General features: G+C 43.4%; 1 protein-coding gene across 1 annotated transcript in view; it reads left to right on the forward strand.

Annotated features, from left to right (window-relative positions):
• LOC147330580 (receptor tyrosine-protein kinase erbB-3-like) overlaps nt 1–14,728 on the forward strand; it is a 32,167-nt gene extending 17,439 nt beyond the window's left edge. The window contains exons 15-16 of the mRNA XM_086292275.1: nt 11,230–11,384; nt 11,473–14,728. The gene's annotated coding sequence lies outside the window, so the exon portion shown is untranslated. The remainder of the gene's footprint in view (nt 1–11,229; nt 11,385–11,472) is intronic.
• The last annotated feature ends 1,859 nt before the right edge of the window (nt 14,729–16,587 follow it).

The following is a 16,587-nucleotide window of genomic DNA, read 5'->3' on the forward strand; positions in this document are numbered from 1 at the left end:
ACAGAAAGATGGAATACCATCATTGAGAGACTTTGCAGAGTGGCTGGAGTATGAGCTGGTCATTCAAGAGGGCGGAGATCACACAGAGAAGGTAGAGGAGAGCTCGAGAGACAGGAGCAGCATGAAAAGAGATAAAAGAGCCACCAAAAGGACTACCACCGTGCTGCACGGTGCAACACACAACACTGCCCCCCAAAGGTCCTCAGCCACAACCCCTTACACTTCTGAGGTCCAAGACAAGCCCACAGCTTATTGTCCATATTGTAATAACACTCTGCACTTCCTAGATCAATGTGTCAACTTCAAGATGCTGACTAAGGAGCAGAAATCAACTTGGATTAAGTCCAACAATCGCTGCTGGTGTTGTGGGCGGCACCACCAGGCCGCTCAGTGTCGACTTAAAATGCAGTGTAAGGCATGCAGGGGAAAACACCTAGAGGCCCTCCATGAAGTGAATCTCAGACCTGCTGCACCCAATCCACCAATGGAACACGTCGCTGTGCTTCTGAAGATAACCAAAGTGCTCCTGCAGAACGGTGAGCACACCCTGGAGACATTCGCCATATTGGATGATGGATCTGAGAGGACGATCCTTCTCCCTGAGGCCACTCAAAGACTGCAGTTACAGGGCATGGCAGAGAGTCTTACTCTACGTATGGTGAGACAAGGATTGAGAACCTTGCATGGTGCATCAGTGACAGTCAAAGTCTCCCCTGCCAGCCAACCATCCAGAACATTCACCATTGAGAGAGCCTTCACAGCTGATGACCTAGGCTTGGCTGAGCATTCATACCCCGTGAAAGCACTTCAACAGAAATATAGACACTTGAGAAGGCTTCCCTTGCAGCCCTTCACAAATGCCCAGCCACTCCTTCTGATCGGCTCTGACTGTCCTCACCTAGTAACGCCCATCAAACCTGTGCGCCTAGGCTTACCTGGAGGACCAGCTGCAGTCAAGACTAGACTTGGTTGGGTACTACAGGGACCAATTGTTAACTTGTTATTTTCTGTTTTATCGCGAGAGTACTGTTGCCCGCGAAGTGTTGTTGTTGTGGTGGGTATAAAAAATGGCGGAACGAATAAAGCGCTGTGAATGAGAGTACGACGTCGTGTCTTTTGAGTTAACATTGGTAGCAGAGGATGGTTTCCAATTACAAAGTACCACCAAAGCTTGATGAAGCCAGGCCATACGAATGCTGGAAGAATGAAGTCAATATCTGGAGACGAGTTACGGAGCTGGATAAAAAGAAACAGGCACTCGCGGTGGCGCTGGGGCTCGAGGGAAGAGCCAGAGAAACGGCCATGGAGATACCCGCGGAAGATTTGGACAAAGATGACGGTATGGAAATACTACTTGCAAAACTTGACGCGGTGTTTCAGAGAGAAGAGAAAGACCGCGCTTATGAAGCCTACTCGTGTTTTGACTCCATTGCAAAGAACCACAGCATGTCGATGGCAGACTACATTATAGACTTTGAACAGCGTTATAACCGGATGAAAAAGTACAACATGACGCTGCCTGACGCTGTGCTAGCATTTAAGCTTCTAGATACAGCTTGTCTTGATGAGAAAAGTCGACAGCTTGCACTGACAGCGTGCACGGACTTAACGTTTGCGTCTATGAAGTCTGCACTGAAACGGATTTTCGGAGGGAAAGTAACCGGAGTTTTCAGCGGAATTCAACTGAACCAAGAAGCAGTTTTCCTTACGGAACAAAAAGGTCCCAAATACAAACGAAACAACGGTACTTCGTCGCGGAGTGGACAGCAACAACCACTACAAGGTACCAACCCAGTTGACAAGTTTGGCAAGCGAACAAGATGTGCTATTTGTCAGAGCACTTACCACTGGGCGAAAGACTGTCCTCATTGTAATGGTGACCAAGTAAAGCTAACTGAAGATGGGAAAGTGGAGGAGTGTAACATTACTTTGTACACTAAAGCCTCAATGACAGACTCTGAAATCTTCCTGACTGAGGCACTGGGATCAGCCATTATTGATACTGCATGTACACGTACAGTTTGTGGTCAGAAGTGGCTAGATAGTTACATGCGTGACCTCAGCCAAGGCCAAGTAAACAAGCTGTTGCAATCAGAAACCCCCAGCTCCAGACCATTTCGCTTTGGGGATGGTATTGTAGTGTATTCCAGCAGAAAAGTGAAACTTCCAGCCAAAATTGGACAAACAAAATGTGACATTGAAAGTGAAGTAGTTCCTGTTGACATTCCACTACTACTGAGCAAATCGTCTCTCAAGAAAGCAGGGACTGTTCTAGACATGGAGAATGACAGTGTTGTCATGTTCAAGCAGCCTGTTCCTCTAGAGCTCACTAGTTCGGGACACTATTGTGTGGACATTAGAGATGAAAATACTACAGAAAGCTGCAATGAAAATGAAGTTCTCATGGTAACTGCTGAAATGTCTACAAAAGAGAAACAGAAAGTCCTTGTGAAACTTCATAAGCAGTTTGGTCATGCATCTGCAGAGAGGTTATTGAGGCTCATCCAAAGCTCTGGCAATACAGATAAACAATGTGCAGTTATTCTACAAGAGATAGTTCGTGACTGTGACATTTGTCAGAAATATTGCAAAACCAAGCCGAGACCTGCTGTTGGTCTACCCCTGGCTTCTGAGTATAATGAGACAGTAGCGATGGATCTACATGAGCTGGAGCCCAATGTGTGGTACCTTCACATCATCGACCACTTCACACGCTTCAGTGCCGGCAGCATCGTAAAGACAAAGAAAGCTGCAGAGATCGTCAACTCCTTCATTCACACCTGGATAAGCATTCACGGTGCCCCCAGACGGCTCTACACAGACAACGACGGAGAGTTCAACAACACAGACATTCGGGACATGGCTGAAAACTTCAACATTGAGGTAAAAACAACGGCGGGGTATAGTCCCTGGAGCAACGGACTACTGGAGAGACATAACATGACACTTACAGAAATCCTCCTGAAGGTAAAAAAGGAATGAGGATGTGACTGGCACACTGCGCTAGACTGGGCCCTTATGGCCAAAAACAGTATGCTTAATGTACATGGTTATAGTCCACATCAACTTGTGTTTGGCCAAAACCCCAACCTTCCTTCTGTGTTGATGGATAAGCCACCTGCCTTAGAGGGCACAACTGTAAGTGCAAGAGTAGCTGAACATATCTCAGCATTACATGCTTCCAGGAAAGCATTTACTGAGGCAGAGTGTTCAGAAAGGATCAGGAGAGCACTACGCAAACAACTTGGGCCTACAGATGACAAATATGAGGCAGGAGATAAAGTATACTACAAACGAGTCGACTGTACAGAGTGGAAGGGTCCAGGTGTAGTTATTGGGCAGGATGGAACTGTTGTATTTGTAAGACATGGGGGGACTCTTGTAAGAGTACACCAGTCAAGATTGACTAAAGTGGATTCACAGACTGGAGATAAACAAATACCACACAGTACTACTGATGATGACAACAAAGACGCAGTTGAAAATGATGACACTGACACACCCGATGGTGAACAGAGTATTAGTGAGGAAGAAGACATCACTATTGACAGAGAAACTAACACTATTGACAGAGAAACTAACACTACAGAAAACATGTCTGTCACACACACTACAGAAAACATGTCTGTCACACAAACTGCAAATGAGCCCTCTACACCCACTGATCATGTCTCTGCAAATGTAAAGTTAAGATAAGGACAGCTGATTGCTTTTACCAACAGAGACAACGGTGTTCAACACACAGCCAGAGTGCTAGGCAGAGCGGGAAAAGCAAAAGGGCAATACAAAAACTGGTACAATGTGCAATATCTTGAGCATGATGGTAGTGAAGGTGAAAAGAAAGCTGTAGACATGTCACTTGTTGATGGTCTTTGCACTGAAGCTGAAAACAGAGATGCAGATGTACTCACAACAAAAGATATTTCCTTTGATTCTGCTAAGCAGCAGGAGATTGAGAGCTGGCAAAGTAATGGTGTGTTTGATGAAGTGAAAGACCTGGGTCAAAAATGTGTGTCTACTAAATGGGTCTGTACACTCAAAGAAACTACTAATGGTGTTGTCCCAAAGGCTCGACTTGTGACACGGGGGTTTGAAGAGGTAAATACTAAAGAACTACAGAAAGACTCTCCAACATGTGCGTCTGAGTCCCTCAGACTGGTGCTAGCTGTGATATGTCAAAACAAGTGGAGAGTAAATTCAATGGACATTAAATCTGCCTTCTTGCAGGGAATGGAACTGTCAAGAGACATCTATCTTCGTCCCCCACCTGAAGCTGGCAAGGACAATGTTCTATGGAAACTGAAAAAGTGTGTTTATGGACTTGCAGATGCTTCACTTTATTGGTACAATAAGGTCAAAGACATTATGCTCAAAACTGGTGGTAAAATATCACAGGTTGATCCTGCAGTGTTCTATTGGCAGAATGAACAATCTGAGGTTACAGGAGTGCTTGCATGTCACGTTGATGATTTCCTTTGGGCTGGTTCAAGTCACTTTGCAACTCATATCATTCCTGTACTGAGATCTACCTTCCTTGTGGGCCGTGAAGAACATGACAGCTTTTCTTATGTTGGTATGGACATTTGTACAGTTAATGATGTAATAGAGGTGCATCAACAACTTTACATTGACAACCTACAACCGGTTCAGTTACAAGCAGCACGGGCTGTACAGAGGGAGGCTTCCTTAAGTGAAACAGAACGTGAGCAACTCAGGTCAAAAATAGGACAGATTTTGTGGGTTGCCAAACAAACAAGGCCTGATGTTATGTTTGACACATGTAGCCTTGGATCTAATATCAAAGATGCAACTGTACAGTCCATTCATGAAGTGAACAAAGTTATCTGTAAACTTAAGGCAGAGAAAGTGACTCTTAAGTTTCGGCACTTGGGTAACAGTGAGGATCTGGCATTGGTTGTTTTCAGTGATGCTTCATTTGGCAACCTTCCTGATGGCGGTACTCAAGGAGGGGCATTAATCGTCCTTATGGGTAAAGGAGGAAAGTTTTGTTCTCTTTTCTGGCAGTCTAAAAAAATCAGGCGCGTGGTCAGAAGTACACTGGCAGGAGAAACTCTTGCCATGTCAGATGGAATAGACAGTGCTGTCTTCCTGGCAACACTTTTTTCTGAGCTTACAACTGGTAACACTGGTCTAAACGCTCTTCCTTTGATCTGTGTAACTGATAATCATTCCTCGTTTGATGCACTCAAGTCTACTAAGCAGGTTACAGAGAAGAGACTGAGGCTAGAAATGAGCAGCATTAAAGAGCTCATACAAGCCAAGAAAATCAGACAGGTTTGTTGGTCAGATTCAAAATCTCAACTTGCTGATTGTCTGACAAAAAAGGGAGTTTCACCTTTAACCCTTCTAAAGGCGCTAGATGAAGGACTCTGGATACTGTAATCCTTTGTCTACAAAGTTGTCTTTGCATTCAAATGTACCATTGTTTATTGTGTGCAATGATAGTATGCTTTAAGTAAAGCAAAGCACTTTTGAAATGTTTTTTTTGTTTATATAAATATATACATATATGTATACAAATGTTTACAGGGGTGTGTTTATACTTTTATTTTATTTTTTTTTAAGAAAGAGGGAGATTGTTAACTTGTTATTTTCTGTTTTATCGCGAGAGTACTGTTGCCCGCGAAGTGTTGTTGTTGTGGTGGGTATAAAAAATGGCGGAACGAATAAAGCGCTGTGAATGAGAATACGACGTCATGTCTTTTGAGTTAACACCAATCCCCTCCCTTAAGCACTATGCTCAACCGCGACAGTGCCTCTTCCTCTCAACTGCCTCTCCTCAATCAGAGCTTCATAGTCAAGTAGATAGGCTTTGGCATCTCGACACTCTCCCATATCGGAGTGAGAAACTAGTGACACGTCTCGGAGGGAAGAGCAAGCTATGAGGGTTTTGGAGGCAAAGACGACAAGACTGAATGTCGAGGGAGTAAACAGATATTCAACTCCCCTTCTGCGTGTCAGTGATATGCCTACACTCCGGAGCCACCTGAAGCAGTACTCCCCAATCTACGTGGCACGGAGAAGTGCCTCAGTCGAGACCCAGAGAAGACTAAAGCTTATCAAGCGAAGATTACAAAGTTGATAACAGCAGGCTATGTCAGAGAAATCAGTGAAGAGGAAATGAGGGCCTCCAAAGAATCATGGTTCATCCCCCACCACATGGTGACACACAACGGAAAGAACCGTGTGGTGTTTAATTGCTCATTCACCTATAGCAGGGGTCTGCAACCTTTAACACCCAAAGAGCCACTTGGACCTGGTTTCCACGCAAAAGAAAACACTGGGAGCCGCAAATACTTTTTGAAATCTAAAATGAAGATAACACTGTATATATTATTTTGTTTTTTTACCTTTATGCTTTGTGTGAACAACTAAAGTAAGTAAGTAAAGTTTATTTATCAAGCGCTTTTCACAGACAGGCAGTTACAAAGCGCTGTACACAAATATTAAAATAAACAATACAATCAATAGACATTATACACAATGTAAAAGATCAAATGTAAATAATGTAAAGAATATAAAATACGTAGATCAACAAAAGGCTTGTTTGAACAGAAAAGTTTTTAACTGCTTTTTAAAAGAATCCACAGATCAACTAAGGTGTGTTGCTTATGAAATCCATGAAGTGCTACAGAGAAAATTACATTTTATTCATGTAATTAACACATTTTGAACTCATAAAGAAATATAACAAAAGGAAAGACACCCAGCTGAACTAAAATGATCCATGTAGCAAACAAAAACTGTTGTGAGCCGCCACCCTTATATCGCCTTTGGGCTTTTGGAGCCTTGATCTGACTTTTAAAAAATAATTGGAAAAAAAAGCACAATGCTGCTAAAACAAATAGATATTTGCAAAATTCTGCCTAAATATGTATTTTACCTGGTTAATGTGTGTGGCGGGGCGTGGTCTGCAGTGCCGCTGTATGGGAGTCGGACGCACCTCAGCGGCACCCGCAATCATGTCTCGCCACCTTAAAGTCTGTGCTCTCTCTGCTGTTGTGTTGTCAGGCTGTGAGCTGCAAAGCTACAGCTGGCTGTATGCGTACAGCAACCGTGTGTGAAAAGTGGTCAATAAAGAGATGCTGAAAAGAGTGTTCATGCAAACATTGTCGGGTCTGCCGTGGTATGTTTACAATGGGACTTCTGGTCCCAAACCTCTGTGCGCAGCGTCTGCAAATTGGGGCTGTACGAAGTCACTTTCATCTTCACGCAGGACTGTAAGCTGTCATCTGTGAGGCGTGAGCGGTGTTTGTTTTTAACATAGTTCACGGTGGAGAACAGCTGCCGACATAATATGGATCCGAAGATCCATATTTGGCCTACCTGGGGTCGAAAGTCTCGATAAATGCATGCCGTTTCAGCGGGTACACCGGCTTCCGCGAGTGTGACGCTTATTTTGAGCGATGAAAAAAACAAGATATAATTTTATTTTTATATTTCAAAATCACAACAATCTTCCAATTTAGAACTACAAGTTAAAAAAAGAACTAAACATAAAAAAACCCACTTCAGCTAAATACTTCTAATTTAATTTCCCAAACCACCCGGAGCCGCAAAATAAAGACTAAAGAGCCGCATGCGGCTCCGGAGCTGCGGGTTGCCGACCCCTGACCTATAGGGATCAGAACCTCAACGAGCTGCTTTTACCAGGCCCGAACCTGGGGGCCTCTCTTCTTGGTGTGCTGCTACGCTTCAGAGAATGCTCCATCGCAGTTAGCAGTGACATCAAGGGGATGTTCCACCAGGTGAGGCTACTGCCCGATGACCGGCCACTACTACGTTTCATCTGGCGCGATCTGCAAAGAGACACCCATCCCAAGGTGTAGAATGGCAGGTGCTCCCCTTTGGGACAACATGCTCACCATGCTGTGCAATTTATGCACTCCAGCGACACGTCCATGACCACAGTGACCAGGGAGATGACGTGCGTGACTCCATTGAGAAGAATTTTTATGTTGACAACTGGTTACAGAGCTTCTCTTCTCCAGATGTGGCAACAAAGGTTGTGGACAAACTACGGTCACTATTATAGGAGGGAGGATTTGAGCTAAGACAGTGGGCCAGCAGCACCCCAGATCTCATCAGCCATCTACCAAAGGAAATAAGATCGGAGAGCAGCGTACAGTGGCTGAATCAAACTGATATGGACCCTCAAGAATCTGCTCTAGGTCTGCGCTGGATGTGCTGCTCTGACACTCTGCACTACAATGCAGTTGGAGAGGAATCCTCCTACCATGAGAAACCTCTACCGGGTTCTGGCGAGTCAGTATGACCCACTAGGGTTTCTCGTCCCCTTCACAACGAGGGCGAGTACTAGTCCAGCAGTTGTGGGACAAAAAGCGTGAGTGGGATGACCCCCTGTTACCAAGTGACCTGCTCTGCATGGAACGAATGGGAAGGTGAGCTGCAACATCTGGACAACATCAGTCTACAACGTTGTTATGTGAGCCCAGAGCTGGACAAATCCTACAGTAGACGTGAGTTGCACATCTTCTGCGATGCATCTCCACAGGCATATGGAAGTGTTGCCTACCTACGGACGGAAGATGCTGCTGGAAAGGTGGAAGTTGCTTTCCTGACTGCCTGCTCTAGGGTGGCTCCTAAACGGCAGATCTCCATGCCACTTTTGGAACTATGTGCAGCCTTGACTGGAGCTCAACTCGCTAGCCTGCTGACCAAAGAACTCACCCTACCACTATGCAGAGTGGTGTTATGGACAGACTCCACCACTGTCCTAACATGGATCCAGTCAGAGTCCTGTCATTTCAAGGTGTTCGTTGGAACTCGGATAGCTGAGATCCAGGAACTGACAGACAGACAGTCTTGGCGTTATGTGACAACATGTGACAATCTGGCAGATGATCTAACTAGGGGTAAAAGGCTACAAGACCTCACAGTCCAGTCCCGTTGGGCATGTGGGCCCCTGTTTCTGCATCTACATCGAGACCAGTGGCCAGAGCACCCAGCCACACCATGTACAGACTTTGCTGAGGAGCAGAGTAAACCAATAACTTGCTTAGCTGTGTCTACTGACTCTATCTCCCTGCCTGATGCACAGCAGTTTACCAGTTTTAGCGAGCTTTTGGAAGAAACAGCCAGGTGCCTTCACGGGGCAGCTGGTGACAATCTCACATCAGAGAACTACAAGGAGGCTGAGCTTATTCTGCTGAGAGCTCCTCAGTTGTATTGGACCCTAAACATCCAGTCACCAGACTACTCATCCGACAGGCTGACAGTGATTTGAAACACCCAGGAGCAGAGAGATTGTTTGCAGATTTGAGAAGGAAATACTGGATTCTTCGCGGCCATGAAGTCATAAGAAGTGAACAGCGCTCCTGCCCTGAGTGCTAAAAATGGAGCCAAAGATGGCTGACCTTCCCCTTGCACGCCTACGATTACATCAGCCAGCCTTCTTCTCAACAGGCATCGGCTGCTTTGGGCCACTGCAGGTGAAGGTTGGTCGGTGTTGTGAAATCGGTTTATGTTGTCCTAGTAAGGCTACCATGAGGGCAGCCACTAGAGGTCGCTAGGAGACCGGTGTGTATATGTGTTTTCCAGAAATTGATGTAGCCACGTACTCTGCTGCTACAATTCAATAAAAAGCGGTTCGTGCTTGAGAACCCTGCGTCTTATTGCCTCCGAACATGACAGTCGGAGAAATGAAAAACGCTGGGGCCTGCTCTTCAAATGCTTGACGACTCGTGCCATTCATATTGAGGTGCTGTCTAGCATCAACACCGACTCATTTCTAATGGCATTAAGAAGATTTGTCTCTCGTCGTGGGAAACCAGCTGAGATACTGACATCCTCTGTTTGTACATTTTCTATAAGCTAAGTTATCGCTAAGCTAAGCGGGCTTAGCTAAGCTAAGTTCACCTAGGCCAAACTGAGTTTGGTTTGAGTTGGTGATTTGATATGTGTATTTGCCTTCTTTAGTTGGCATCATAAGTGAGTGGGGCGCAAGAGTTAAGTGATGGAAAGATGTTTATTTTCTTTGTTGCCAAATATGGTTCAGACTATAAGTAAAAGCCGCCAGCTTAGTAGTAGGGCCTATAAGACAAGTATGTGGCTGTAATATGTTATATGGTGATTATTGTTGTCTATAATTTGATTGTAATTTGTGTTCTGTTTTTCCATTCTGTTTGTAGAACCACACACACACACATATACCCACGCCCACGCTAAATCTGCCATTAAAGAGCTGAACGATCATCCCCTGTCCTCGTTATTTTCTGGAGGGTCATAGTGGCACTTGACCTGTGCACACCCTGCGATCACCACCGTAGAATTGAACCTCATATCAGAAATCATCATAACAATATACTGTATTTTGCAGACAGAGTTACAGGACTCTCTCCCAGACCACAGACTCATACTCATAATACAAGTCAGAGCTTTATAAAAAAAAGAAAAAAGAAAGTTGTGTTTTCAAAATTGGAGTTCAAGTTATTTTTACTTCCAATAGTGTTAACATACTACACTACGGAGCCCCGCAAGGGACATGGGAGAAAAAAAAATTAAGATAAACTTTTGCGAGTTTGTTTTGCGAGATCTCGCAAAAGTTCATCTTAATTTTTGGTCATGAACAAGATTTTTTTTTTAAATTTTCATTGTAAGTGGGCTAAAGCAGTTAATTAAAAGTAGTCTAACATAAATGTAAATGCTGTAATTTGATTATTTTAATAAACCATGTAATGGTTGGATGGATTCGATGCTGGCATGACCACAGTGCTCACGTCTGCTGTTGCTCACAGTGGTCCAAAGGATCGCTCAGGGAGTTTGCGTGTTCGCTCAGACACATGAAAAATTAGAGGGAACATTGGTTATAAGTGGAGATCAAGAGTGATTACTGTGTATAGGTCTATACATTGTTAAGGAAAATCCTGAGCACTGGCCCTAAGATGTGACTAATGTCTGCTGTAAGTCTTTGAACTTGAATAGAAACTAGCAGAGGGAGTTTGCTACTAAGTCAAGGGAGTGTCTGCCCTGTCACCCTGAGTGTAAGGTCCAGGAGGAGAAGGAGACGTACACAGGCCCGGTATGTTTGACATAAAACTTCTAGAAGGGAAAAAAAAAAGAACTGGAATAGGGCTTCTGCTGCCACCTAGCGGCCTTACAAAAAATGGCTGTCCACCATAATGCCACTCGCCTTCAACTCTTGCAAAAACCTTTCCGATTTTATTCACCCTTTTTTTTTGTCTGCAGGGAGCAAATAAATGTCTAGCTTGTGCCAGCCTGAAGGATGGCCCACACTGTGTCTCCATGTGTCCTGAGGGTGTTATGGGGCAGGAGGGAACCATCTTTAAATATCCAGACAAGGAGGGCAACTGTAAACCTTGCCACAACAACTGTACCCAGAGGTAAGTACAAGTGGAATGATGTAGTTAGACACACACAATTTGCTTCTTTAAACTGAACTGAACTTTAAACTGTATGTTGATTTTGTAGTTTGCAGAAATTCACAAACCACCAACTTTCCGAACAGCAGACGGGATTGCGGCGTCGCCACTGATACAAGCAGAATCCGCAGACTCCTGTCAATGAAACGATTCCTTTGTGCCACACATGGGTACTGCTGCCACTCATATACCAGTCACAGTGCAACACGCTGTGCATCCGCCCTACCAACTTATCAGCACATATCCAGCATCTGTTGTAACCATGAGTTAGATCCTTTGGTTTTTGTGGCCTTATATTCCGATTGATTTCCTCTCACAGAGTTTGGTTTCATACTTACCAGTAAAGAATGATTTATTCCTTATTGCCCTCTAACGGCAGGTTTCGCACCACAGCTCACTATGGTAAGGCAAAGATTTCGTCGTATAATGTGTTCTTTTGATTTTTGCCCGTATACTTGATTCATATTTGGTGGTAGATTTCTTCAGTTCTCTTTGGGGTTTAAATGAACTTTGATGTAGACTGTGTCTGTGAAACAATCAGTGCAGAGAAATAAAAGATTCTGATGATTCATTCTGTATCGTTATAGTTACACAAGTAGATTTAAAAAAAAATGCTGAAGACCATGTTTCAATGCTGAATGCATGGAGACATCTGTATGTGATGTAAGAAACCAAAATCCTGCTGTATTACGAATAAACCCATTTTCTGAATCAGCTGGGAGCGGGAACTAATAGGCTTCATACGTACAGCTTCTTCTTCTTTTGGCTGATTTCACAGCAGCTCATCTGCCTCCATTTCACCCTGGCATTTTCCTTTGTCACACCAGCTCTTCTCCACATCCATGAATCTTTGCTGTCTTTGTTTTGTTGTCATCCTCTCCCCCTTCCTCTTCACCCTCTACACCAGAGACTTCAGCCACAGCACAGAGACCTGCCATCTTCAGAAGTTTTCTGATGACTCTACAGTGGTTGGATGCATCAGCAGGGATGATGAGACAGAGTACCGGGCTGTGGTCGACTCCTTTGTCACGTGTTGTGAGCAGAATCATCTTCAGCTCAACGTGGCAAAGACCAAGGAACTGATCGTGGACTTTAGGAAGACCAGGAAACACTTGACCCCTGTTTCAATCCAGGGGGTCAATGCTGACATTGTGGAGGACTATAAATACCTCTGAGTATACACTGACAATAAACTGGGCTGGGCTAAAAACACCACAGAACTTTACAGGAAGGGCCAGAGTCGCCTCTATCTTTTGAACATCTGCCGGACAATGCTAAAGATTTTCTACGAGTCTGTTGTGTGTTGCATGATGGGGGAGCAGGCTGAGGGTCGCAGATGCCAACAGACTCAATAAACTGATCCGTAAGGCCAGTAATATTGTGGGGATGGAGCTGGACTCCCTTAAGGTGGTGTCGGAGAGATGGATGTTGTCCAAAATAAAGACAATGTTAGATAATACCTCCCACCCACTCCATGACATACTGATCAGCTACATGAGCACATTCAGTGAGAGACTGAGATTACCAAAAAGCACCACTGAATGACACAGGAAATCACGTCTGCCTGTGGCCATCTGCCTGTACAAATCATCCACTTAACACACTGTATAGTGCAATAGCTACACCCTTTTTGCACGTGCTCTTTTTCTTATTCAGCTATTTATCAATAAGTGACTTATATGTATATATATATGCATGTATATATTGTGTCTATTTCTTACTTAGTGTATTGTCTGTCTTTGTTACTGTTTATACTGGAGCACTGTAACCAAAATAATTTCCCGTAGGTATCAATAACGTATTCTGATTCTGATTCTGATTTTCTTCTCTGGCAGCTTCATAGTCAACATGCTTTGTCCAGTACATTCACAATCCCCGTCTCTGACTTTGTTTCCAAGCTGCTCAACCTGACCTGTCCCTCTGATGTTCCAATCCTGTCCATTATGGTCACTCCTAGTAAAAATCTTATCATCTCCAACTCAGCTTTCAGTCCTTTTCTCAGTATCACCGTCTGTAAACCGTACATGGCAGCAGGTCTCACTACCACCTTGTAAACTACTTCCTCTCTTGCTGCTATTCTTCTGTCACAAATCACCCCTGACAGTCGTCTCCACCCTACTCCACCCTGCCTGCACTCTCTTCTCATTCTGCACTCACCTGTCTTGGGCACTGTCCATTATCTTGGATTGTTGACCACAGGTATTTCAACTCCTCCACTTCACTGTTACACCTGCCTCTATGTCTACGTGACAAATGTCTTGCTGTGACAGGCTCCAACCAGGAGAGGACACTGTTCCACAATGATATCTGTTCACAAAACATATGAAATAATTCCTAAATCTGCAGTGAAAGGGGAAATATACTGTCATGTGAAAAAGGAAGTACAAAAACAAAGTGCACCTAATGAGTCCACTGTTTGTAGAGCCACCTTCAGCAGCCATAAGCTGAAGTAACTGTTTTCTGTAATCAGGGTCTCGTTTTGTCATAGAGCAATTTCAGCCTTCTTCTTTTTTTTAATTTAAATTTTCAGTCTATTGATTTTTGCAGGGATTCATTTATGCACCGCTCCCTTATTTTCAGGCATTCTGTTGTAGATTTATTGCTGTCCTTGCAATCATTGTCCTATTGTGTGATTTACATGTTAGACAGTCTCACTGGCCTCTAAAATACTTTGGTACACATGGGAGTTCATGGTGGACTCAATGACTGCAAAGTGTCCAAGTCCTGTGGCTGCAAAACAAGCCCAAATCATCACCCCTCCACCACTGTGCTTGACTCTTGGTATGAGGCGCTTGTACTGATCCTGTGGTTTTTGCCAAACAGAGCACTGTGTATTATGCCCAAACATCTTCACTCCAAAGGGATGTTTGAGAGGTCTTGTGGTTTATTTAGATGCAACTTGATGCTAACCCGAGCCCTGCTGCCATGTTTATCCTAGCAACCTTTCCAAACAACCTCTCAGCCCGTGTCTAACTGTAGTTTCATGAATTTTAATATCTAACATGCTAGCTGAGTCTTGTAGAGTTTGAGACGTGGCTCTTGGGTTCCTTGCACCCACTTACCTTTCTGAACTTTTAACTATGCATATTCCTGAATAGGTCTTTAAGGTCAGCTGATCAAGGAAGCAGAGTAAAGCACAGGAGGAGACCATTTAAATGTGACTGCGTTTTGACACTTTTCTTTTTGTTGTATTTCTTCTATTTTTCTGTATTTTCCTGCTCTAGTTTTTTCCTTATAAGTTTACAGCACTCTGGTCAACCTATGTTGGTTTTAAATGTGCTTATAAGTAAATTGACTCAACTTGACTTGTCTGAACATTGCACAGTCTGACCTTGGGTTGAATTTGCTGCCAAACCTCCTGCTTTTACATGATGTGATCAGAGTGGCCAATAATCAAGAGTGTCTGATCGCTCTTATTTCCTACAGAAGAGTCCGGGGAAGCATTTCTTTTTCACATGACACATGAGGGAGTAAAGAGATTTAAATGTTTAACAGACTAGGTTTCATTGAATTTGCCAGTTTAGCAAAAGGAAGATAAAGACAAATATTGACATATGGAAAAAGTGCATATTTAGGAGCTGAACATTTTAGTGGTGTGTACAAAACAGTTTAATGCACTTTTTCAAGGTTTGCATCAGGTGCAAAACGAGTCCATTTACTTTCACTACTCTCAGCTTTGCCCTGAAGCACCAACATACTTCAGTTACACTTCAGTAGCTTTCTGTGAGATTTTTCTTTGGTAAAACAGCCTGAGAGTAGAGTGTTAATTTGAGCATCAGGTTCCATTAAAGATGTTAAAGTCTTTTAATGTTTCTCTGAACTTCTGTTCCTAAGCAGGCAGCTTCTGTGAAGAGAAAAAGGAAAGAAATGCTTTTGATAATGATTCCTGTCATTGGTAAAACATTAACCATTTGTTTTTGAGTTTCCTTCTTACCTTTAGGCAGGGGGGGGGGGGGGGGGGGAGAGAGAGAGAGAGGTTATACATGTGAAGAAAAAACAAACTTGCATCAATCAGATTTATGCAATCAGTGTGTCAGTCTTTGTTTTCCACTGAAGTTATTTTGTATGGCAGTGTGTGCGTGACATGAACTGGAGGTTCAGGAAGAGCCAGTTTCCACAGAGCTGTTCAGCTCGCTCATCCACTGTAACTGGTACACGGTGTTTGTGTGAAGATAAACAAGATGACAACAGATATGTTTTTGTTTTTTGTTACAATACCTCACATTAGTTTGGTTTAAACGTGCAGTTTGACTTACTCCCCTGTACTGAAACTATTCAAGAACTGCCTTTGTTATACAAGCATTTAACAAACTTTGCAAGGAGTCCCAAGTACAACTGTAAAATCACGCAGGAGCAATGATATGATGCAGCAATAAAAAATTTTAAAAAAGCAATCGTACATTTTCAGACTTTGAGGAGGTCAAAGTCCTGTTATCAAGAAAACAGATGGAAGAAACATGCCATCAGATCATATGTGGAACATGCAAAGAAGCAGAGAACAAACTGAAGACGTCAATCTAAGCATTTGTTGTTTTCTGTAGCAAAGGAATATAATGGGAGGGAGTGACTTGCATGCGCTGACTGTAATAATAAAGCTATTTACACGCGCAGGAAAACAAGACGGAAGGGCTGAATTTTACGTGATTTAACGAATGATAAAAACAACAACACAAACTTGTTTGCCTGAATAATGTTGGGGAATTTACCCACTCAAAGTCTAGCTACATTTAATCACTTTACAAATTATGATAACAGATACACGCACACACTATCAACAAAAAACGTTGTCTTCATGAAATATTCATCACATGTTGACAAACAGCAGGAAGAAAATGGCCCAGAACCACTATTGTGGCACACATTTGTTGCTATTTTATTGTCATTTTTAATTCACACCAATATTATTATTATTACTGAACTGTAGACAACAGAACTGTGGATCAATCGGCCTCACGTACAGAGAGGGAAACTGTTTTCTGAAGGCAACACGCGTTTTTAATACAGTTTCCAACTGGACATAGGAGCAAATGTGTGAACGCATTTTTCAAGTTGTTTTCGATGTTTCTACTGGCTTTCTTTTATGCTATTGTGTGTTGCGTGTTTTGCTCCCGCCCACAAAAATCAGTGCTAGAGGAAAACAGCCGCTCCCGCTACTGATTGGCTC

Source organism: Aulonocara sp. 'chitande type north' Nkhata Bay, linkage group LG5 (assembly GCF_057382095.1).
Source record: "Aulonocara sp. 'chitande type north' Nkhata Bay isolate Kocher_YH1m ecotype deep benthic linkage group LG5, A_spYH_male_GT1.1, whole genome shotgun sequence".
In the NCBI taxonomy this organism is placed as follows: domain Eukaryota; kingdom Metazoa; phylum Chordata; class Actinopteri; order Cichliformes; family Cichlidae; genus Aulonocara; species Aulonocara sp. 'chitande type north' Nkhata Bay.